At 46.4% G+C, this 24,125-nt stretch overlaps 1 protein-coding gene across 1 annotated transcript in view; it reads left to right on the top strand.

Annotated features, from left to right (window-relative positions):
- The window catches only part of DLG5 (discs large MAGUK scaffold protein 5), a 189,964-nt gene extending 165,839 nt beyond the window's left edge, over positions 1-24,125 (top strand). Inside the window, exon 32 of the mRNA XM_089897745.1 lies at positions 1-24,125. This exon is cut by the window's left edge and continues 28,035 nt beyond it. The gene's annotated coding sequence lies outside the window, so the exon portion shown is untranslated.

The raw sequence follows: 24,125 nt of genomic DNA, 5'->3' as shown, positions 1-24,125 counted from the left end.
TGAGCCCACGCGCCTAGAGCCCATGCTCCACAACAAGAGAAGCCACCGTAAGGAGAAGCCTGTGCATGGCAACGAAGAGTAGCCCCCGCTCAGCCGCAACTAGAGAAAGCCCACGCGCAGCAACGAAGACCCAACACAGCCAAAAATAAAATTAATTAATTAATTAAAAAAAAATAAGTATAAGGAAAACCACACCAAGGCTCATCATAGTCAAACTGCTGAAAACCAAAATTAAAGAGAATATCTTAAGCACAGTCAGAGAAAAAGAACACATACATTTAAGAATACAATAATAAGAATGATGGCTGACATCTAATAAAAAAAACAGTAGGATCCAGAAGACATTGGAATGGCTTTTTAAAATGCTGAAAGAAAAAAATCATTCAAAACGCATACTTCAAAAATGAAAAAACAGGGCTTCCCTGGTGGTGCAGTGGTTGAGAGTCCGCCTGCTGATGCAGGGGACACGGGTTCGTGCCCCGGTCCAGGAAGATCCCACATACCACGGAGCGGCTAGGCCCGTGAGCCATGGCCACTGAGCCTGCGTGTCCGGAGCCTGTGCTCCGCAACGGGAGAGGCCACAGCAGTGAGAGGCCCACGTACCGTACCGCAAAAAAAAAAAAAAAAAGGAACAAAATGAAAAAACAGTTAAAGACATTTTCCACGTAAAAAAGCTGAGAGAACTTGGCTGTAGTAGACTTTTATTACAAGAAATCATGAAGTTCTCAGGCTAAAGGGAAATGATTTTTACAGGAAGCACAATTTTTCCTCATTATTATAGTATGATTAGCATCTTTGCATATACTTATGTCTGGACTGCTGAATATTTTCCTAGGATTTATACTCTAAAGTGGAATTACTAAGGACAAAGAATATGATTAGAAATGTTATGTTACAACAACAGGAACTACTAGTAAGCTGATCTATCTCTTTGCCAATTTTTCCTCAGTACAGTCAGGGCTAATGTCAGTCTGAACTCACTGTGCGTTATAAGTTTAAGGAAGCTTATAATTGCAAATAAAGTGTATCAGTCTTATTTCCTTTACCACTTCAGAAAAGTCTTCAACTTAGTAGGCAGGTACAGACAACACTTTAAGACAATGGTCCTCAACTCCCTTTGCACATTAGCATTGCCTATTTCATAGGAATATTATTAATTCTTAATACATGAATGTTTTAATGTGAATTAATATGAGTTCAGTTTAATATGAATCCTCAGGGACAGTCATGGGCATCTATATATCTATATTTTTAAAAATTCTCAGCTGGGCTTCCCTGGTGGCGCAGTGGTTGGGAATTCACCTGCCGATGCAGGGGACACGGGTTCATGCCCCGGTCCGGGAAGATCCCACATACTGCGGAGAGGCTGGGTCCGTGAGCCATGGCCACTGAGCCTGCGCGTCCGGAGCCTGTGCTCCACAACGGGAGAGGCCACAACAGTGAGAGGCCCGCATACCGCAAAAAAAAAAAAAATTCTCAGCTAATTCCAATGTGTAGCCAGGCTTAAAGGACCACTGTTTTAAAATTTTAAAATATTTGGTCAGTGTCTAGTAGCCAAATGAATTTTAGCTGTTGACCTGTTAAGTACCTTTGATCTTTGCTTTCTTAGGACTTGGATTTACTTCTGATCATGGTTATACTTCAAAACTAGGGTTGATGGATAAACTATAAGATGCTCAGTTCAATTTGAATTTCAAATAAACAGCCAATAATTTTTTAGAGAAAGTAAGTCCCATGTATTGCAGGTGACATGCTTATCCTAAAAATTACTGGTTGTTTATCTGAAATTCAAATTTAACTGGATATTTTGTACTTTTATTTGCTAAATCTGGCTGCGCTTATTACAGTTATACTTCAGGATAAAACCTGATTTTCTGTGGCATTCCCCTGCTCTTACCGAGGACTGGTGTTGGGACTCTCTGTTTTCTGAAGAGGTTTGTGTTTATAATAAGTTTCAGCTTCAGATTCTCTCTGCCCAGGACAGAAAACTACATTCATCAGCCTTCTGAAATCAGTCCACAAAGAAACTTTCAACACACTCCATGAGGTCTTGGTGGCCCCTTGGCTTGTCCTAATGTCTGTTGTGGGAAGCTTTTACTTGGTGGAGGAGAGGGTTCCTAATGGCCATAAGGTATGCAATCCCCTCTTTAGACATAGAGAAAGAATCTTCTAGCACTTCTGCCTCCCAGTGAACAGAACATGTGCTATGGAGTAGGCTTTTGTTCAGACAGCAGTCCCCGGAACCCGTTAGCTATGAGTAGGTAAGGGGAGCTGATGCCCATTACCCCAGGAAAAGGGTACAACAGGGCATGTTGTTTGTTTTGCTTTGTTTTTGAGTGTGTGTGTGCGTGTTTAGAAAATGCTTCTTTTCCCTCTAGTAGTAAATCGCAGAGGGGGTAGACCAAATTGTACAAGCTGCCCCGGGGTAGGCGGGGGGTGGTGGGGCTCCTGTGTGTAGGGTATTTGACCTTCAGTTCAGTGGCTCCCTGAAACTTGAAGTTAGGGGGACCTGGTGAGGTCAAATGACACGGCCCTGCCCACGGCATTCTGGTAGGGAAGAACCCCAAGGGATCCAAAAAGAGACCAGCCAGAAAAGAAAGGGGAGTCTGGAAGCCCTGTTGGATTCAGAGGCCCCCACCCCCAGAGTGATTTGATGAATGATAGCTAAGTGCGTGGATGAGAACTACAGAAGTGAAGTCTCAGAGCCAGTAAGAGCATCATGCCACCAGCAGACCCAACCTTGTAGGATTGACTTTCAATAGCGACACCTTGTGGCGGCCTCTAGCAATGACAGCAGAGAGCTGAGCTTTTTTCCTTGTCCACCTAGTGCCCGGAAGCAGCACCCAAGGAGTAGGATTCTTAGTGCAGGGGAGGAGGGAGGGCTCCAGAGGGAGAGCCTGGACTTCCGGTAGAGAAGGGTAGGCGGGTGCTTAGGCAGTTATGGCAGGTGGTATACTGGGTCCACATCCTAGTTCTGCCTCTGTGAGGAGTTGGCCAGTTACTGCATCTCTTTCTGCCACAGTTTCTCTATCCGCAGAACGAGGATGGTAATAGTACCTACCTCCTGGGGTTGCTGTGAGGGTTAAATGAGTTAGTGCATTTAACCAATGCTAGAATAGTGCCTGGCCCGCCGTGAGTGCTCAGGAAATGGTGCACTGATGATATTGTTGTTAGGAGAGATACAAAGGGATGAGGTGAAACTGGTGCCCAGGTGAGCTGACGCCGTAACAAGCTCAGAGGCAGAAGCCTGGATCCTCACTTCACAGATGATGCAGCTGACGCTCAGAGAACGAAAGTGACTTGTTCAAGAGCCTGTCGCATGATTTGAACCCTGGTCCTCTGGTCTGACCTGTGTTTCCTGAAAACTTGAAATTACCTACCCTAAACACCAGGTCTCTGTGATTCTTCAGGCATGATTGGAGTCAGATCCAAAGCTATTTTAATGGCAAATGAACCTGAAGCTGAAGTGAACCACACAGAAGAAAAAAAGCCCCGTTTATATCACCTCTGATTTTTTTTTTCCTTGATCCATTGTTTCTATTCCATCTTCAGTGCTTCTGCCTTAGTGTAACCCTCATCTCTCACCTGGACGCTGTAGTCATCTCCTAACTGGTTTTCCTCCTCCTGGCCCTTCTCCCCTCCACACATCTAGAAGGGTGGTCTTTCTAAACTGTACCCCCCTCTCGAGGCTTCCAGTGTCTGCTCACCTCCTCTGAGACTGTCCAGACTGTTGAACTGTGTGCAATCAAACCCCAGTTCTCCTCAGCTTCTTTTCCTGCTACTGTCGCAAGAGCAGGTTCTCTTTCTTTCTGTAACCAAAGCATTTGGACCCTTCTACAGTACCACTCACTGTGTTATATTTTCACTGTTGTTTGTACTCAGTGCTTCCAGGAGACTGTGAATTCATTGATGGCAGAGATCATATCTTATCTGCTGGTGTCCCTCAGTGACAGGCACGGCACCAGGTTAGGAAGTGTTGATGAACGGGACACATCACCCTTGGGCTCATTTAGGATACAGAGGTGGCCACTCCTTGAGTTTAGGGTCAAATGCAACTCTTCAGTGCATCATGAGTAGTATGAAAGGGATGGGAAGAAAATAAGTGACCCTTATATACTATATTGATGTGCCAATTCTATGTATTTTAAGAAACCTAAAACATTGCAGTTTGGTCTATATAAGAGCTCTCTAGTCCACAAGCAAAACAAGCAAAGAATCTATCATTGCCAGAATTTATTGAGGTACTTGGTGGTGATATCAGCAACAGTTCAAGTTGGAAAGCTTAGGCAGGCCCCAAATGGCAGTGAGAAGCCAGAACCCTGGGGTACTCTGAGGGTTTCTCTGGGCATGCTGGGGTGCCCGCAGCAACCCAGCACGTCTGCTAACCAGACTACCTGGCTTCAATCCAAGCTTAGTTGCACCGGCTGTGTGACTTTGGACAACGTCCTCAGCCTCTCTGTGACACTTTACTTAGCTATAAAATGGGGATAATAATAGCACCCCCATAGTGTTATTGGGAGGTGTTAATATCTACAAAGTTCTCAGAACAATGTCTGGCAAGTAGTAAGCGCTACACACGTTAGCTCTTATTACTGCCAACCCGGGAAGCTCAGTGCTGTTTTTCTGAAAACTGGGTACCGTAAGATCAGACCTGTCCCCCGAGTAGACTAGTTCATGAGTAAATGTGCCCCCTTTTCTGTGTCTGTCCCTTGCCTCACCACCTTTGCTTCTCGTGGTGTAGCTGAGAGTGTTTTGGGCTTTAAGACAGGAGGGGACCCTGGCTGTCGCCTATCAACTGTGTGAACTTGAGCAGTTCTTTCATCTCTTGGGGCCCAGGGTCCTCTGTTAAATGAGATGGTTGGACTAAGGTGATTGCTAAGGATCTTCCAGCTTGGGATTCTTTGATACTTCAGCTCTTCCCCCCACTGCTGCCTCAGAGCTGACCATTCATCAACCCCTTAAAGAGAGTGGCAGGGGGGCCCCCCCATCTGCTGCGGCCGAGGGAGCCTCAAGAGCGCCAGGCTCCACATTCACACCGTAGAGATGTGATCCCAGATGCTCAGCCTGTGGGTCCTGCCTCCCAATCTGGGTTCTGCTGGTGCAGAGGATCCAAGGGTTCCTAATGCGTTAGGTGATGATCACTCCTTGGGTGTCCAGTGTGGGATTGGGGGGATCTCGTCCAGTTGCCAGTTAAGCAACATTTCAGCAAGACTAATGTTGCTTAACTGGTAACTGATGGCAGCCCATACGGGACTGAGACTGGCCTCTTGCTTGACGTGCGCTCCTCAGATGTATAGCACAGGGCTGGGTGCACTGTAAATGTTCACTAAATAGTTTTGTATAATGGTAATAAGCCAGTGGTAGGATGTGGCTGCTGAGAAACCTAATGTCATCTCAGGCCACATTAATAGAAGCATGTTAAGTAGAATGAGGGAGGTGATAACCTCACTGTTGCATGCTGTAGAGACCTTATCTGTCGAACTGAGTTTCGTTTTGATTACCCACTAAGGCTCCATGAGAGCTGGTGCTTGCCTTTTTTGCTACTGTATTGCCAATGAGAACATTGCACCTGTCAGATACCAGGCTTGCAATAAATCTGTTCCCTGCCGGACAGGGGGAGATCTTGTTCTCCTTCAGGATTGCAAGGAAGGTTGTCGGCCTCATGAAGAGCAGCAGAAGTAATTCGTGGATATCTAACCCACCTACACAGCAAACCCTGAGAATCTTCCCCAAATATCCGAGTAATGCACATCTGTGTTTTCTCCTGCCTAGCTAACATCCATTCCCCCTTTTAGTCACAGTATCCTGACTTTATTTGGGGAATCCCATTGAGGACAACCCTCTGGGACTAGTTGATTCCGTTGAGTATAGCCTTGGTGGGACCATTCCTCAAGGAGCCCTGGGCTCCCCGTCTCAGAGTGACACACAACTTGGGCTAGGTTTTTCCAGGGTGGTGGCTCTCACAGCATGGATTCCAGACCAGCAGCACCAGCCCTGCTTAGGAGCTTATTAGACATGCAAAATTCTGGAGTCCTACCTCAGAATCAGACACTTTGGGTGTAGAGCCCAGCAATCTGTGTTTTAGCAAGCCCTGCAGGGCGTTCTGATGTTAAAGTGGGTCTTATCATTATCTGAGGGTTGACTCTTGGATTCCACCCAAACACTGAAATCAGTTGGCACCCCGTTTTCCAGTGGTGGGGAGTGGGGTGTAGGGGCTTGGGGGTGTGTGACCCTCAAGGCACTGCCCAAAGGCAGAAATAGAGACCCAGATGTGGAGGACAAACGTATGGACACCAAGAGGGGAAAGCGGCGGGGGGGTGGTGGTGGTGGGATGAACTGGGAGATTGGGATTGACATACATACACTGATGTGGATAAAATGGATGACTAATAAGAACCTGCTGTATGAAAGATAAATTAAAAAAAAGACACTGCCCAGGGGTTTTTGCTCCTAAGATCTCTGGAACCTGTCCTGTCAGGGACTCAAGTCTTCAGATTTTCTTCAATTCTATGAGCTTCCCCATCACCAAATAAGTTCTTTAATTTCTTTCTTTTTTAAAAAAAAATGTGCTTCTAGTTAGCTGGAGTCAATTTCTGTTTCTTAGAATCAAAGAGCCCACTGACACTGCATGGGAAAGATTTGGTCAGATGACTCATGGGTCCCTTCCAGCCTGGCACATGCTGAATGAATGAGTCAATAAATGACGGATTGATGGAATTGAACCAGATCTCCTCAAGTCTGAGCTCCAAGAGAAAGTAAAATTAGGGCAGGGGGAAAAAAAAAAAAAGAAGGTGAAGAGTGTGACTCGGTACAGATTCCAGCCAGAATCAGAAGCGTCTTGCCTAGACCAGGATTTTCGAAAAAGCACTGGGAAACCTGCCCCAGCGAGAGCTTCTTTGTGGACTGGCCGGTGACCTTAGGAAAGTCGTGTAACCTCCCTAGGTCCCATTTTTCTCTCTCTGAAGGAGAGGATTATTCTGTGCTCTTTGCTCATTCCTCTTCTGTAGCTAAATTAAAATGCCTGTGTGACTAAGAGCAGCCTTGGGGAGGCCCACGTGGATGCTGCCTGTTGGGCTGTGAGCGATTTGACGAAGCAGTCTCCATCTTGGTAACCGGGGCCAGATGCTTCAGTGCAGACCCTGCTGACTCATCAACAGCCCCACCTTCCCGAGGGCTGGGCTGGGGTCAGCTCTGAGCTAGTACCATCTGCCTTCCCAGAAGCACCCTGCTGGGGTGGTGCAGTGGAGTGTAGGCAGGAGGAATAGATATTTAGGGAGAGCACACAGGGGTTCTGAAGGATGGGGAATTTTTGTAGCTGGTGTGAAAATTTATTGGAAGTGAGACTTTTCTAAGGAGAAATTGGATAAATGAGTGTCTACACATGGAATTCAGAAGGGTTGTGAAACTCACATACATTTGGAACAGGAAGTGTTCAAAAGCGCCAGTTCACGATGTTTTCATGGCTGTTTGGGGGCCGTCTGGGGGCTGGAGAACCAACCAAAGTCAGGAACCTGACAGCACTGGGGTTTGGAAGGATGGGCTAACAGCTCTCCTATCTTTGTGCCCTTTGGTGCTCCATCTGCCTCTCTCACCTTCTCTTTGCCTCTCTGTCATTCTTCCTGGCCTCCCAGCCTTCTGGTTTCAGCTTCTTGTTTCTGCATGCTGCCTTCTCTGCAAGAACCCATTTTGGTTGCGAATGACTGACACCCAATCATAACAACTTGGGGACACAGAGAGGCTTTATTGGCTCTTGGAATCAAGTCCTAAATTTGAACAACCAAATCTTCCAAAGGGGAGGATGCAGCTAGACTTCAGGAATGGCTGGAACCAGGGCTTGAATCTGTTGGCAGTCTCATCGTTGCTTTTCTCTGTGTGATGGTTTCACTGTCTCTCAACACTGACTAGCTTCTGCCACGTTGTGCGTGGGAGATATGGCTGCCAACAGGGCCCTTGGCTCCTCTTTTGCAGTTCCCACTACTGGAGAGGGGCAGCTTTTACTTTCTGGATCCCAAGTTGAATTAAATAGGAAACTCAATTGACTAAAAATCATAGCTTAAAATCATGACTGTCCTAGCTCTGCCAGTGACCACTGTGTGACCTTGCAAAATTTACTTTGCCTCTCTGAACAGCAGTTTTCTTATCTGAGAAATGGGGATGAACACAGTTCCCAGATCAGAGGCAGTTATCGCCTAGTAGTTGGGAGTAGAGAGGCTCTGGGGCCAGACTGCCCTGCTCCAATCCTAGTTTTCCTACTTAGAAGCAGTGTGACCTTGGGCTGGTCCCTCAACCTCTGGGTGCCCTAGCTTCCTCATCTCTAAATAGGGACAATAATAGCACTTACTCATGGGGATGTTTGAGGATTAAATGAGTTCGTGCACCTAAACAATGTAGAGTAATGAGTGCATCTCCCAAGCCGTCAGTGCTGCCATCTGTTCCTTGCTGCCTCCCTCCCTAGCTCTTGATGACATTTTTGCAGGGTCTCTCCATGGCTGCTGCTTAAGTGGAATAGACGGTGACTGGTGAGCCATCCTCTCCTCCGCTGGTTGCCACACTACTCCTTTCTCTGCTACTCAAGTACATGAGTAGGAACCAAGATGTTCTTACAGGAATAAATTTGAATCTCTTCTAATTTACATTTTTAAAGGAATCATTCTTGAGCCTTGGTTCCCTATTATTTTTATTTATTTATTTATTTTGCGGTACGCGGGCCTCTCACTGTTGTGGCCTCTCCCGTTGCGGAACACAGGCTCCGGACGCGCAGGCTCAGCGACCATGGCTCACGGGCCCAGCCCCTCCGCGGTATGTGGGATCTTCCCGGACCGGGGCACGAACCCGTGTCCCCTGCATCGGCAGGCGGACTCTCAACCACTGCGCCACCCGGGAAGCCCTCCCTATTAACGGATTGCTTTTAAGGATGGATTCTGAGCACTGTGTCAAGTGCTCCACATCCATTATTTAATTTAATTGTCACAACAACACAGCAAGGCAGGTGTTCTTAACTCTCTTTTACAGATTCAGAAAATGCACCTCAGAGAAGAACAGTAACTTGCTAGGGGTCACACATCTGGCTTAATGGAGAAGCTGAGATTCATACCTCCTTGTCCAGCTCCAAAGCCCATGCGTATGCTCAGCTCCTGTCTTAGATGCACCTTCTGCTGGAGGCTGAGCCAAGCCCTCCCATCTGCCTGTCTCTCCTCTCTACTCTGAGTCGCAGTCCTTGTTTGCACATAAGCTGATCCTCTGCTGGCTAGGGCTTTGTCTTGTTCACCTTTGCCCTCCTTTGGCCTGACAGCTTTCCCCAACTAGATGATAGACGTTGCGTGCCGTACGTTGTGCCTTCAATCTCCATCCCCCTCACATCCCTCGCAGAGGTCAGGGGGCATGGCAAGGGCTCTGAGAAAGCCCCCTGACCCTGGAGACTTGGGTGGAGGAGGCAGATGAAAAGGAGCGTGTCAGTCCTGCTCCCCTCCAGGCGATGGCGCCAGTCTGCAGGCCAGGCCTGGTCCAGGAGCCGCTGTCCCTGGCTTGGAGCGGGCAGCACAGCCCCAAGCCTCCTCAGGGCCCCCATCTGGAGAAGCACCAGTTATTGGCATTATCCGTGGGATGAGCGGCAAGGAGAGAGACCCAGGGGAGCAGCAAGACAGTAGCATGGAGTGCGACCCTCCGTGAGCCCCGCCCTAAAGTGCAGCGAGGGCTCAGGGCTCCTGCTTTCTTGGGGACAGCCAGGATGGCTGTGCAGCCCCAGCCCTGCAGTACTCGGGGAGCTGGGCCACTCTGGCCTGGGCGTCAGGACTTTTCTAAGCCTGAGATGCTCTGAGCACAGCCTGCACCCTGAACGCAGATAGTAAGAAATAGTACCTGAGGCCCATCCCAGCCCGGGGCTGCGGACGCGCAGAGGGTGGGATGCGGGAGGACCCTTGGACCCAGGCCCCCAATCACAAAGGGCCACAGATTAGGCTCGAGACATAACCTCCAAATCAGAGCATGTGTGCGATGAGGGAGCTCCCCTGACAGGGTACATGACAGGCCAAAACAAGTCCAGTTGTTAAATATGAACACCTACGATAGACCATCATTTTTGTAAGGGAGTTATCACATGTCTTCATGTTTGTGCATGCCAGAGGCCTCAGAATGGAAGAGGCCTGGGCCTCCACCCACCTCTCAGAGCCCAGGGCGCTCAGTGTCCCCTCCCCTGCTTTCGTTCTGCACAGGCAAACCTGAGGCCCTGGGCCCTTGCCCGATTGGTCTTCCCTCACATGGCAGGAGGGAACTATGTAACTCCAAGGTCCCCTGTATCTCTATTTCCTTAAAAAATAAAATGCAGAACCCTTCTCAGAGATGTGGGGCTTCTGAGAGTCACCTAAGTTAGGACTACTATTCATCCATTCACTCATTCGGGAATGACTGGTCACTGCCATGTGCCAGGCCCCCTGTCAGGGGCTGAACCCGACAGATACTGCTTCAGTGGGATCTGAGGTTTAGTGGGGGAAACAGACAATTGAGAAGGCAATCGCCACGTGGTATGAGAAGTGCTCCAATGGGGGAAGTACACATGGAATATCAAGGAGAGCTTCCTGGAGGAAGAGGCACCTAAGGTGAGGGGAAATTGGCCACGCTTGAGAAGTGAGGAGTGGAGTTGGACACAGGACTTCAGAGCCTCCTTGTTTAGCTGGGGCAAGGCCTGCCTCTTTCTCCTCCCTTCTTGGCCACTCTCATTGCAGGGACCCATGACCTGGGATGGCAGGAAGTCTGTTTCCATCTGTCCATGTCACTGCAGTGTCTTGTGCAGAAGGGTCAAGAATCTTATAAAAGCTGTCAGCCCTCTCCACAGGAAAAATACATCCCTATGAGTCCACCCCCAACTCGGCGCACACTGCAGGGGTCCACGGTGCACACGCTATGAAGGTAGGAGATAGTAATAGCTACCAGTAATAACAATAGCTACCACTTATCAACGCTTGCCATGCCAGCTTGGACTTTCCACACATGAACCATGCACGTGGGTTATATGTGTGAGCCTTTGTGAGCCATCTACATATGGAAGAGCACGTGGCTACTGAGGGGAGGGGACGAACGCTGTCATGGGCCCCCCAGACCTAGCTGAGCCCCAAAGCAACCTCAGGCCTCCTGTGCAAACCTGGACTGAGTTCATGTCCTCTCTGGTCCTCAGTGTTTGTCAGTGAGGAGGCTGGGCCAGACCACCCCTAAGGGTCCATCCAGCGAAACAGTCTGCAGAGATGCAGAGGGCAGAGAAAAAAAGGAGGAGAGCAAGGTTAGTGATGACAGGGGAAGATGGGGACCTGGTCCAAAATCTGACTCCCTAAGGGACCCAAATCCCACTAATCCTCTTCAGCAATGATTCTCAGCCCCAAGGAGAGTGTGGTCCTTAGTGGCAGTGACTCAAAATCACTGAGGGCCTTTTGCAAACGAGCACACTCTCCACCACTCCGTGGTAGGGATGCTCCTTCTTGGGGGGTCAGCCGCAGGTATCACAAACAATAAAGGTGGACTCCAGCCCCAGGCTCTGTGAAATCCTGGAAGGACCCTTAAATCTAATCGAAAACCTTACTGAACACCTTGCCTGCCCAAACCTAGGTCTGGTGACCATTGTTCACTGTTTGCAATGTTATTAATATTCACAAAATGCCCCGCAATCCTCCCCACCCACAATTTCACCTTCCTTCCCTTTGCAATATTTCCCATCTCCTGCCCTTCTCCCCGACCCAAGGCAAGTAAAAATAAGAGCCTTCATTTAACGAGCACCCACTGTGCGCCAGGCACTGTGTTAAGTGCGCATCGTCTCATTGAAGGGCTCTGTGAGGCTGTGTCATCGTCATCACGGTAATCTGAGACACAGGAAGTTGAAGTAGCTGGTCTGAGGTCCCACTTAAGGAGTGGCAGAGCCCAGATGCAAAGCCAGGGCTGGAAGACTCTACTGGAGAGATTTCTGTTTGGTTTTTACTGTCCTTTGTGTTGGTCTGACATGGCTAGTGTTCTGCTTCTGACTTAAGGTTGGTGGTGATGTCTTCCCCAGGAGACTGGACAGTCCACATTTTGTTCCTCTTGCGCTTGCCCTTCTGCCTAATAAAGCTGGGGGAGCCCAAACGTCCCCAAGAGAACCACAGGCAAGTCAACTGCTTGTGGCCTCCACCTTCGGCTCAGGGCCAGCCCCTCCCAGGCGCAGCGGGACTCAGACCCTGGGATGAAGGAGACTGAGGACAGTGGGTGGAAATGGACGCGTTTCTTCCTGTTGGCATCGTTCCCTGGGTGTGCGGAGGACTGAGGAGGAAAGGTAGGAGGGGAAGGAGTGTGTCCTCCGAGCATCAGACTAGCTCAGCGAGCTTGTCTGTGTCTTCTCCAGGCCCATAATGATGGCCCTGTACCTGTCAGACAAGAGAGAGGCCCAGCGACACCCAGGGAGCAGGTGTTCCTGGGGCCATGGAGTCCTTACCTTCCTTTTGGGGATCCTTCCTATCTTGATCAAGACTCGCTCTCCCTGTCTTTTAGGAAGGGAGTGATAACCCATTCACGACACAGAAGAAGTGGCAGTCAATGCCCAACAGCTCGCTGCTCCCCAGGGGTGCTGAGGGGCAAGGGGGAGTTGCATTTCAACTCTAAAGGGAATGGCCTCCACGGGTGGAATATCAAGTGTCAGTGAGTGGTTTGGGGGAGGGTTATCCTGCGGCTGAACGCTCTTGCTGCTGATGTTCTCAAAATATGTTTATTTAGGGCTTCCCTGGTGGCGCAGTGGTTGAGAGTCCGCCTGCCGATGCAGGGGACGTGGGTTCGTGCCCCGGTCCGGGAAGGTCCCACATGCCGCAGAGCGGCTGGGCCCGTGAGCCATGGTCGCTGAGCCTGCGCGTCCGGAACCTGTGCTCCGCAACGGGAGAGGCCACAACAGTGAGAGGCCCATGTACCGCAAAAAAAAAATATATCTGTGTGTGTGTGTGTGTGTGTGTGTGTGTGTGTGTGTGTGTGTGTGTCTGTGTTTATTTAGCTTTTAGGTTTAATTTACAAATGCCTACCTTCAGGCCCATACTTAATGGATTCTCACCAGACTCTCCCAATCTCCTTGATCACTGACTTCTGGTATCCCTGTGCCCTGGAAACCCCTCCCTGGCTCCTCCACGGGTGTCTCCATTAGCAAGTAAGATCCCCATCCAAATCTCCATTGTTGGGGGCTTGGTTCTGGGGGCCACCCAGTCCGAGATCCCAGGCCCAACAGGGACAGAGGGGTGTGACTTGGGGAGACCACAACCACTGCCCTTTTCTGATGTCAGCCCCAAAGCCTTGGTTTCATCCCTAGTATGTTGTCTGTAGTATGGACCACACCTCCAGGTCATCAGAACACCTTCTGCTTGGCAACCCACACAGGCAGTGTGCTCCAGTGGAAAGAGCACTGAACTCAGAGTAAGGAAACCTGGGTTTGAGTCTCATCCCTGTCCACCGTCTTTCTATCATGTGACCTTGAGCAAGTTCTTTTACATTTTGGGCTCTCAATTTCTGCTCTTGACCCACTTTGAGAGAATCAAATGAGATAATAAAAGTAAAAGTACTTTCAAACTGAGTAGGGCTTATGTGGGCTAGGATGCTTTCACTGACCAAGTAAAAGAAAGCAAAATTCAAACTGGCTTACATAATAAAGGAGCTATATTGGCTCCTATAATTGGGAAGTCCAAAGACTGGGCGGGTGTTGGCACATGGCTTCTCTGTGCTTCTCTCAGCTCTGTCCTCCCCCTGGTGCTGGCTTCATCCTGAGGCTCGGACTGAGGTGGCTGCAGGAAGCCTTGTTCTCACTACAGCCACAGATAAAGAGATCCTTGAGGAGGGAAAAGTTTCCCCAAGTCATCCACCACCTGCCCTTGTAGATCCCAGGTCTGAATAGGATCATGTGCCTGTAATGGTCTCTGGGGAGGCCCCCCAGCAAGTAGCACTCCTTATCTCCATCTGAGTCATTCAAATTTTGATATATAAAACAAAAGAGTGGGACTTCCCTGGTGGTGCAGTGGTTAAGAACCCACCTGCCAATGCAGGGGACACGGGTTCGAGCCCCGGTCCAGGAAGATCCCACATGCTGCGGAGCAGCTAAACCCATGCGCCACAACTACTGAGCCTGCGCTCTAGAGCCCGTGAGCCACAACTATTGAGCATATGTGCCACAACTACTGAAGCCCACACGCCTAGAGCCTGCTCCGTGATGAGAAGCCAATGCAATGAGAAACCCGAGCACTGCAATGAAGAGTAGCCCCTGCTCGACATAACTAGAGAAAGCCTGCGCACAGCAATGAAGTCCCAACACAGCCATAAATAAATAAACAAATAAATAAATAAAATAAATCATCCTTCTTAAAAAAAAAAGAACAAACAAAAAAAACCAAAAGAGTAAAATGCTACCTTTAGTCCTGTATTCTTGGAGGCTATAACCTAGTGTAAGAGCATAGCGGACCTGCTTCCAGAAAGCTGCTGTGCCCTTCGCTGGGATTCCCAGGTCATGGCTGAAGCTCCAGTAGCCATATTGTGGCCTTGAGGGTAGAAGCCACCTTCCAAGGATGGCAGAACAGAAGGACTGAAGGAGCCTGAGCCTCTGATCATTTCAAGGAACTGCCACACCAGCTTGAGCTGTCTGTCTCTGACTTCTTTTATGTAGAAGAATAAAACATTAGTCTATTTAAGCCACTGGGCTTAAAAAACTACGTACCCCTGTGCACATTTTTAAGTTGACATCCAGAATTTTTGATACGTTTAAATAGTTGCAAAGGATGTAATTCTGACTTATTGAAACTGTTAACATTCTAAAACTGTCACATCACTTTAAAATGTATTTAAAGACATTAAATTTCATAGTAATCTGATATCATCATCTATTTAAAAATACATGAACAAACTCTATGTATCTTACAGAATTTCTTTCTAACATATTTTTTATGCTTGAAAGTCTTATAAATTACATCTTGTGTCTCTGCAATAAAATTAAACACACACACGAATTAAAATGTTTTTTATTTCTTGTGATCATATATCTCCAAAGATTGAATATGTGTCCTGGATTGAGCCATATTATAAATTTTTAAATTAATTAATTAATTTATGGCTGCATTGGGTCTTCATTGCTGCGCGCGGGCTTTCTCTAGCTGCGGCGAGCGGGGGGCTACTCATCGTTGCGGTGCACGGGCTTCTCATTGCGGTGGCTTCTTTTGTTGCAGAGCACAGACTCTAGGTGCGCGGGCTTCAGTAGTTGTTATTACAATTTTAATGAATATACAATTGAGCAAAACAGTATTAGTGGGACTTCCCTGGTGGCGCAGTGGTTAAGAATCCGCTTGCCAACGCAAGGGACACGGGTTTGATCCCTGGTCTGGGAAGCTCCCACATGCTGTGGAGCAACTAAGCCTGCGCACCACACTACTGAGCTTGCGTGCCTCAACTAGAGAGCCTGTGTGCCACAAACTACAGAGCCCATGCGCCCTGAAGCCTGCATGCCACAACCAGAGAGAGAAAACCCGCACACCACAACTAGAGAGAAGCCCACGTGTTGCAAGAAAGGTCCCGCATGCCTCAACAAAGATCTCACGTGCTGCAAGTAAGACCTGATGCAGCCAAAAATAAATAAATAAATAATAAGTAAACTTAAAAAAAAGAGGTAAGCACTAGGAAGCTTTGCTCACATAAGCAAGTAAATAGGAATGGACATATTTTATTATAAAGTTGTCATATATATAATTCTTTGAACTTTTTATGAGTTACATGCTTAAAAATCACTTGATATATCATCAAAAACCATTTTTAACATTACGTCAGCTAATAGTTTGACTAAGTCCTCAAGTTTTGTTGAAAGCGAAGAATTAGGAATCATTGATTTGCAAAGGATTTGCAACCCAGTCATTAGAGTAATTCATGTTCTCAGTTCCTGGGAATTATATCAAAAAGGCTATGTACCAAGACCTATCAAATGACTATAAATTACCGTCACATTCCTTTACAGAAGGACATTTGTTTAAACTGATATTCACAAAAAGAGCTGGGAAATATCCAAACATAAATTTCAGTGTACCTTTATCATCATAATATTTTTGATGAAATGCTTTTGTCTCAGTGAAAGCTTTAAACATATTTTCATCTAAACCTTGGAAAAGGTTCATCAGATATCCTAGGTGGCAAAGCTAGTTCTCATTGCCAAACCAATTAACCAAGTCAAGTTTACTTATTTTGAAATATGACACACATTCAGAGAAGTTCACTACATAAAACTTTATGGGTCAATAAACAACAAACAAGCACACACACGTAATTATTGCTCGTTGCCAGCATCCCGGAAGCCCACCTCATGCTTCTTCCGACTCACACTGCCCTCCTTTTGTCCTAGAGGATTCCACTATCCTGACTTTATGGTAATCATGCTTTTCTTTTTTATAATTTTTCCATGTACATACTCACCCTTGAACAATACAATATTGCTTAATTCTGATTTTTTATAAGTAGAACCTTACTGTATGTTTTTTAAAAATGTGTGTCTTAACATTATGTTTGAGAAATTCATGCATATATTTATATGCCATGGTGGTCTGCTACATTTTCATTTTGGTATAGTTGTCCATTGTACGAAGTTATCACAATATATTTATCCATTCTGCTGTTAATGAACATTTGAGTAATTTCCATTTGGGGATTACGAGAATCATGTTTCTATGAATAGGCATTTTGTTCCACCTGGGAATAGAATTGCTGAGTTCTAGCGTATGCCTATCTTCAATTACAGTATGTAGTGCCAACCTGTTTTCCAAAGTGGTCGCACCAGAATTATACCCCTACTCTCATTATGAGAGTTCCTGTTGCTTCACATCCTCACCCACACTTGGATTCATCAGTTCAAGCCGTACACATTCGTACATTTTTGTATCTCTTGTATATTTGTCATTCTTCGTACTTTTGTACTTCTTGTACATTCTGATGGCTATATAGTGATGTCACACAGTGATTTTAATTTGCATCTCTCTGATATTGAATGGGGCTGAGCTCCTCCTGTGAATTTCTTGTTCAAGACTCTTGCCATTTTTCTACTGGAATGTTTGTTTCTTGCCATTTTGTACGAGTACTTTTTGTATTTTGGATATGATCCCATCATCAGTTGTATGTGCTGCAAAGATCTTCTCCCTCTCGGTGGTTTGCCTTTCCAACTTTTTTTTTTTTTTTTTTTTTTTTGCGGTACGCGGCCCTCTCACTGTTGCAGCCTCTCCCGTTGCGGAGCACAGGCTCCGGACGCGCAGGCTCAGCGGCCATGGCTCACGGGCCCAGCCGCTCCGCGGCACGTGGGATCTTCCCGGACCGGGGCACGAACCTGTGTCCCCTGCATCAGCAGGCGGACTCTCAATCATTGCGCCACTAGGGAAGCCCCTTTCCAACTTTTAAATGGTTGTTTTTGGTGAAAATGTTCTTAATTTAACGGGGTCTGAATAGCGATCTTTCCCTTATTTGTTACTGCTTTTCGTGTCCCGATAAGGAAATTTTCTCCTACGCTGGATCCACAAAGACAGTCTCCCATATTATCTTCTAGAAGCTTTATTGTTTTCTTTTACATTCAGGTATAGAATACACCTGGAGTTGATTTTTGTATGAAGTGTGAAGTAAGTGTTGTTTAACACCCCCTTCCTGTACAGATATCCAATATTCCAGTTTTATTTATCAAAATATTGTCCCTTTCCCACTCTTTTATAGAGCCACATTTGTTAAATTGTGTGTGTGTGTCTCTGTGTGTATGTGTGTGTGTGTGTGCACATTGCAAGGTATATGGATTCTCTGTTCTATGGATCTATTTGTTCAAACCTGTGTCAAAACACTGTTTTAATTACTGTGCTTTTATAACAAATCTTGATGTTAAGTAGAGTGTGTTCCCCCAACTTCTTGAACATCTTGGCTATTGTGTTAATTTAGGTTCTCCAAGAAGGTATTAAAAATTAATAAATAACTTTTATTAAGGGAAATGTTTATATGAGAGAAAATAGGGAGGGAGCTTGCTAAGGTTGGGAGAACTGTCAGACTGTGACACAAGTCTGATTCCAAGTAAAGCGAAGAGAAGATTGGGAGGAATCTTTCTAGGCTACTGTGCGGTCAAAGAAAGTCTTGACCAGATTATTGGGGATTCCTAGAGCCAAAGGTGTGCCTCAGAAGGGTCCTGTGTCTCCCAAGAATAGGTCTGCTTTGGTATCCCTGAATGCATTCACTGATTGGCTGGGACAAGCCCACTAGAGGTGTGGCCTCAGCACAAACTTGGTGATGAATCTCCAAACAGTAGCTGGGGCCTTTGGTCAATTACTCTCCCTATAGTTGGAGGTCTCTAAATACAGTCATGACTAATACAGTCTACCCTTGTGGTGGGCAGATCTACTTCTCCAGACAGGTTTAGAAAACAGCTCCTATAAGTTTCCCTATTAAGATTTGATCAAGATTACATTAAATCTGTGGATCAGTTTGGGAAGAATTATCTTTCAAATATAGGTCTCCCAATTCATGAACCTGGTATACAGCTTTGTTGATTTGCATCTTCTTACATTTATCTTCCTAGTGTTTCATCATGTTCTGCAAGGTCTTTTAGTTTGTTAGATTAATTCCCAGATATTTGATTTTTTCCCCTATTTGTTGCTAGTATATACAAATGCAATTGATTCTTGTATATTGATCTTTTATTGAGCAACTTTGCTAACAACCCATTATTAATTCTGACCATTTATTTGCACATTATTTTGGATTTTCTCTGTATACAATCAAATAATCTGTTCCTGGTTTTTTTTAATTTCTTCTCTTTTAATCATTATGCCTCTTATTTCTTCTTCTTGCCTTATTGCACTGGCTACTTCCTGTACAGTGTTGAATAGAAATGGACATATTTGTCTTGTTCCGAATCTCAAAAGGCCAACTTTCCACATTTTACTAGTAAATTACATTATGTTGTATACTTTTTGTTTACTTCCCCAGATTCATTCTCCACACTTTTCCCTCTGAATTGTGCCCTGGGAGGCAACTTACAGAGAATCAATGGTCTCCATTGCCCTTTCGCTTTAGATTGGTTGTGGCCAATCTAAAGACACTGATGTGAGATAGGGTAGGGAGGGAGGAGAACTGAATTGTGGTATTTATACCCCATACTACCTCACTTCCATGTCATGTAGATTAGGTGTGTCCTACCAAAGGCCACAGCTTATATCATGTAGCCTTCTCCCTACAGCCACTTTTTCCATTTTATTTATTTATTTATTTATTTTTGCGGTACGTGGGCCTCTCACTGTTGTGGCCTCTCCCGTTGCAGAGCACAGGCTCCAGACGCGCAGGCTCAGCGGCCATGGCTCACGGGCCCAGCCGCTCCGCGGCATGTGGGATCTTCCCAGACCGGGGCACGAACCCATGTCCCCTGAATCGGCAGGCGGACTCTCAACCACTGCGCCACCAGGGAAGCCCCCACTTTTTCCATTTTATAGTAATTGCTCTGTTCTCTTCCCTCTTCAGGTCCTTTCACCCATTTACTAGCCTGGGATGATACATTATCCATTGTTAGTTTGTTTAAATTCTATGCCACCTATGTAAACAGTTACTATATAAAACACTCTTCAGGACTTCCCTGGCGGTCCAGTGATTAAGATTCTGTGTTTCCGCTGCAGGGTACACGGGTTCAGTCCCTGGTCAGGGAACTGAGATCCTGCATGCCTCGAGGTGTGGCCAAAAAAAAAAAAAAAAAACACCAACTCTTCAAGTCACCCCATCCGAGGGTGCCGTTTGCTTTCTGCTGGGTGTCCAGAGCAATTGAAGTTTACTGTACATTGTTATGTAGGTTGCCTTTATCAGATAAGGGAGTTTCCTTCTATTTCTTTTTGGCTGAGGTTTTTTTTTATAATGTGTGAATCGATGTTGGATCTTCTCAAATGCTTCTTATGAATCTATTGAGATGATAACATGGTTTTTATCCTTTTTATTCTTAATGTATATGGCACAATATTAAATCATCTTCGTATTCTTGGAATAAACTCAATGTGGTCATGGTATATTATCCTTTTTATATACTGTTGAAATTAACTTGCTAATATTTTATTAATGAATTTTGCATTAATATAATATTAAATCTCAAGAACAGGATTTGGCCTGTAGTTTTCCTTTCTCATACTGTTTTTTGGTCAGTTTTGGTATGAATATTTTATAGGCCTCATAATATGAGCTAGATTATGTTTCTTTTTTTCTAATATCTGGAAAAATGTGTAAAGATCAGTGTTATTTCTTTCTTTTTTAAAATTTTTATTTTGTTGTTGTTGTTTATTTATTTATTTATTGGCCATGCCATGCAGCTTGTGGGATCTTAGTTCCCTGATCAGGGATGGAACCTGGGCCCTTGGCAGTGAAAGCGCGGAGTCGTAACCACTGGACCACTGGGGAATTCCCCAGCGTTATTTCTTTTTAAATTGTTAGTTAAACTCTACGTGGAAGGCAAATGAACCAGAAAACTAAGCAGTTCAAATTTATTTGCACTTAATAACATAGCTTCAGATAAATAAGTTAAAAATTGACAAAAATGGAAAAAATGACAAAGGCATTACTGTATTTCTCTAATAGATATGGACTTTTAAAGAAAAGCATAGCTGTGAAATCATCATACCCAGCTATACTAACACTAGTTCCTTATTGTCATCTACTACCTTGTCCAATTTAAGCTAATCGTGGTTTGTCTTGGTTTTATCGTCATCTGCCTGAACTTTTCACTTGGTTGGTTGGTGAACTAAGTAAGAAGGGGCTACAGTGGGTGCAAACGACCCCTAAGGCTCCATCGTAATACCAGTTGCCTAAATTGGCTAAGGTTCCCCTTCACACGCTGGTCTCAGCCCCTTTTCTTGCCTCTCGACCCTTCACGTGAGTGACACTCCCCCGCAAATGACAACTCTCCTGAGACATGGTAATTCTCACCTGGGGAAGACAGGCGCAGCCCAGCAGGGTGGGGGAGGAAGAGGACCTGGGAGGATCAGCGGATCTCTCTGCTAGAGACGGGGGCCTCCCTCCACCCCCTCCCCACCCCTAGGAAATCACTGCTTGACCCAGCCTTTCCCAGAGTGTGGACTGAGTGACGCAGAGAGTACACAAGATGGTTCTAGATGGGACACAGGCATGGCTCTGATAATAGCGTCTCACAGCGCGAGACAGTTATTCCCCTTTCCACTCTCCTCAGTACTTCTGAACACAGCAAGAAGAAAGTCTCATTTGGTGTTTATAAGTTTTCAAAACTGCTCTAACCTTTGTTCATCTCTGTCTCTGACAAAGAGAAAACTGGGCTTCAGGCAGGCAGTGTCTGGTTAATAATATTTAATAAATTGTTTGATTTTCTTTGTGCTTGTTTTTCCAGTTATCTCCTAAATAGCAGCTAACACCAACTTACAAGCATTGTTGTGAATTGATCCTCACCAACAACCCTATGAGAGAGGTTCTAGGCCCCCATTTTTCCGTTACAGAAACTGCAGTTAGGAGAATTTTAGTAAATACCCAGAGAGTCACAGGGAGGCAAGGGCCGAGCTTGAATTCAATCCAGAACCCATGCTCTTAGCAGCTACTCCATACCAACTCCTTTGGGACAGTGATGCGGTTCCCTTTAAAAATTCTTCAAGTTAAAGTGAACCAATTTAAATATTAATTCTTAAGTAAAGAGTTAAAAAGTAGAGGTACTAGTTGAATAGGGCAAAAATTGAGACAGAAGTCCTGGGAAGATCCAAGTTTGGGAAACACCAGCTTAGCCCAGGCTCCACCATCCTGTCCCAAGGGCTACAAGTCTCTGGCTCTGGTCTGGGTCACAGCCAGGACTCAGTGCAGAGCTGGCTGGGCTGCAGGGAGAAAGCAGGGGCCCATCCTGGTCCCCATTTAAAAGCTGTTGCAGGGTAGCCCATCCTGGATATGGGCTGGCATATCCTTTTATCTCTTTTGTATTTTTCACCATGAAATTGAATAATATGATGGGATATGATGTGACACTATGTGATAATGTAATACAATAACATGAAGCAGGGCTTTTCCTAGCAAACCTAGCCTAATGGTGATTGTGAGGATGAATGAGTTAATACATGTCAAGCATTTAGAACAGGGCCTGGCACTACATATGTGCACTTAGAAGGATGTTTGGCATGAGGATGGTGAAAGGAGGATGAGAATGGGCTGAGGGCTGGGGACTAGGGGCTCTCTGGGTCCCAGAGGAAGCAAATCCTTAATGAGCTCCTACCGGTGGCAGCTCCACAATTGATCTGTCTGATGTGTTTCAGGACTTGCTTGGTTTCAGGTGGTTGCACAGACCTGCAAGGGCCAGCTGGGGAAACGCCGAAACAGTCTGCCCTGGCGCCTGAAGAAGCAGCGTCTAATGGGGCTGCCACGCACCACCAGAGGCAGGATTCCACCTCCAGAGGAGTGGAACATTGATGGGTTCCTGTATCAACATTCATCAGATACCTATCCTGTGTTGAGAGCTACACTAAGCTGGCTGCCGAATCAAGGAGTATGTGTCGTTTCTGGAGATGGGTACCATCAGGCAGAAGTGGTCTCTTAAAGCTGGAAGAGGGACTTCCCTGGCGGCACAGTGGTTAAGAATCTGCCTGGCAATGCAGGGTTCAATCCCTGGTCTGGGAAGATCCCACAGGCCGCAGAGCAACTAAGCCCGTGCGCCACAACTACTAAGCCTGGGCTCTAGAGCTGCGCGCCACAACTATTGAGCCCATGAGCCACAACTACTGAGCCCGTGAGCTACAACTACTGAGCCCACGTGCCACAACTACTGAAGCCCGTGCACCTAGAGCCTGTGCCCCGCAACAAGAGAAGCCACTGCAATGAAAAGCCCACGCACCGCAACGAAGAGTAGCCCCCGCTCGCCACAACTAGAGAAAGCCTGCGCAGCAACGAAGACCCAACGCAACCAAAAATAAAAAGGAAATTAAAACAAAAAAAAAAGGCAGGAAGAGAAGGATTCTTCTATACCTCTGAATGAGTCAGCCTAAGACCAAGAGGACGGAATTAGGCAGGAGCCCAGGCTGCACAGTAAGACCAGGTGCTGGGAGGTGGGATGTGTTTCCATTCACCTGGTGGGCCCTTATCTTCTGCAGAGCTCTGCAGGGTGCCCACAGACCTGCCAGTGGTTCAAGAGCAAGGCCTTGCATAGAATGAACATGGGCATGGCACTTACTAGTTATCTGACTCTGCACAAATCATTTATCCCTCTGGGCCTCAGCTTCCCCATCTGTAAAATGCAGTTTGTTATAGTACCTCCCTTCCAGGGTGGCTGTGTGGCCCAAATTAGATAAGGCAGGAAGTGCCTGGCACTGAGCAGGTGATCAATCAGTGACAGAGTTACCTGTTATCAGATCACTGTGATCAGCAGTGTCATCTCTGCTGTACTGAGGGCAGGGCAGGGCTCTAGAGCTTATTGGACAGGTTACCCCAGGACACAGGCTGCTAAAGGACAGAGCCCTATTTTCAAGCCCCAGTGCCCCCTACACTAGGTACTATGTTCCAGGTATGAGGTGATGTCCAGCCTAGGGGTCCTCTGAACTGACCACGAAATGAGGCAAAGAAGTTCAGGACCCAGAGGGTAGCCTGGGACCCCTGTATGCTCAGATAGACAAGGATTTGGTTTGTTTGTTTTATGTCACCCCTATGGACAAAAATGTGGCCAAAGCATTCATTTGGGCGTGGGCAGGGGATTAGTAAACTAATGAAGAGGGACTTTGCACCTTCGTGGCTAAAGCTAATCATATAGGTTTTAAATGAGGTGTTCCTTGAATTTCCATGTGTGTGTTAGATGCACAGAGGCTCAGGAAAAAGTCTTTTATAGGGTGAGACCTACACTGACAGTTCAGCATGAGGCTCTGGAATCGCACTGCCTGGGTTCAAATCCCGGCTCCACCACCTACGAGCCAAGCTGGGTGGCTTTCTGGCAGGCATCAGCATCCTCTTGTGTAAGACGGTGATGATAGCGGCGTCTGTTTCACAAGCCTCTTCAATTCAGACGAGGCTTAATTGAGGCTGTGCTGTATAATGCACTTAGCGCAGGGTCTGGCAAACAGGAGCTGCTCCATAACGATAGCTGTTACCATATTTAAGACACAGAATCTCACTTAAAC

This window comes from Delphinapterus leucas, chromosome 16 (assembly GCF_059928025.1).
Source record: "Delphinapterus leucas isolate spDelLeu-1000000601 "Yukka" chromosome 16, BTC_Dleu_Yukka2, whole genome shotgun sequence".
NCBI lineage: Eukaryota > Metazoa > Chordata > Mammalia > Artiodactyla > Monodontidae > Delphinapterus > Delphinapterus leucas.
The sequence above is the reverse complement of the archived record's forward strand: the minus strand, read 5'-3'. Positions and strand labels throughout refer to the sequence as shown.